The 1,417-nt window shown below is 43.6% G+C and overlaps 1 non-coding gene across 1 annotated transcript; it reads right to left on the bottom strand.

Moving 5' to 3' along the window:
- Nucleotides 1–967: 967 nt before the first annotated feature.
- Nucleotides 968–1,128, bottom strand: LOC120967656 (U1 spliceosomal RNA). Its single transcript, XR_005761381.2, has one exon. It is a non-coding gene; the product is annotated as a U1 spliceosomal RNA (small nuclear RNA).
- Nucleotides 1,129–1,417: the final 289 nt, after the last annotated feature.

Raw genomic sequence — 1,417 nt, 5'->3', positions numbered from 1 at the left:
TGCGGGCGCCGCGCTGAGAGATGGAAACAGAACTTTCTGAAATGCATGTTCCGGAGCGAATATGGAATCCTTAATATTCAGTTCTTGCAGCTCGCGCAGCATAATCTTCTTCAGATAAGAAACTAGGAAGAGAACACAAAGCACATTTGCAGTCAAGCTAGTTCTAATTTTCTCCGGATTACTTGACGAATCTTCTCAATCTAAACCTGTCTCTTTCACAAAGGTGAAAAAAAAACGCATTCTGCATGAAAAGAAACACGTGCTGCTTAAAGAAGCTGTATGTTGAACAGAAGAAATATTTGCTGTCGACATACGGTGCCTGGTTTTTTATTTTTAGTAAGCAATGTGTTGTGAAGTGTGGTTGTTCTTCAGACTCCAGATATTGACGCCGTGCAGTCAAATATGGGACCGGCTGTTTAATGAAAGAAAAGGTAACTTTATCAACAATTTCGCCCCTCTCGTGTCATTATCAGTATGCTCCTAGTGCAGTTCAGACTTGGGCGAGTACTCGAAATACAGAGAAAACAACAGAAACAAAACCAAGGCCACTCTAACTTTCTAGGGGAAAAGGTCACTCTCTTGCACAGACTAAGGATCCAAGTAGGTGCAAAATTCGAACTGAAACTTGGCCCGGTAGAGAACGGACAATAGAGAAAAAGCATAATGTCACTTGAAAAACTTTAAGAGAATTCAGAGCTGAGACTAAGGACCAAATCATCACAAATCAAAAGGAACAAAACTTAAAATTGATAGTTGGCAGCTCAAGGTCATTCACACTCACAGTTTCATATAAAATTATGACGTCACTCACAGTTTTATAGTAATACAACACAGAAAATAGAAAGAAGCCCTGGTCACTCACAGTTTCAGACTTCGGAAAACAGCCAAGGTCATTCACAGAATTCAGAGTTGACACTAAGGACCAAACCACAAATCAAAATGACAAAATCTTAAAATTGATATTTGGCAGGGGCCGCGCGAACGCGTACCCCCTCTATCACAAATTATGACGTCCACTCTCCCTCAAAGGGGAGATGGTAAGCCAGCGCACCCACAAAGTGCAATGTGGGCCACTAGCCTAGGCCATGGCTCTTCTTGATCAGCCATAGACCCCATCCAGGTAAGTAAGTTTCAAGGTTGCCCTATGCCCTGGTTTTATAGGTTGCGCTGCCTACGCTGCCTCCTTGGACAAGCGATGTGGTACTAAACGAAAGAAAGCATGCCTCGCCTGGTGTTTGTTGCGGGTTTCCTTTTTTTTTTTTGAGTGGCAACTGTTGCGGGTTTCCAGGACGAGGAATTCGAACAGGACACCGTGTATGGGCCTATCAGTACCAACCAGGCCAGATTCTCATTGGAAAAGAGTAATCCGGGTCGTCATCCTGTGGGGCTGTGGCACGGTAGTTATGTAGAACGGAGA

Source organism: Aegilops tauschii, chromosome 6 (assembly GCF_002575655.3).
Source record: "Aegilops tauschii subsp. strangulata cultivar AL8/78 chromosome 6, Aet v6.0, whole genome shotgun sequence".
Classification (NCBI taxonomy): domain Eukaryota; kingdom Viridiplantae; phylum Streptophyta; class Magnoliopsida; order Poales; family Poaceae; genus Aegilops; species Aegilops tauschii.
This window is presented reverse-complemented; position numbering and strand designations above follow the sequence as displayed.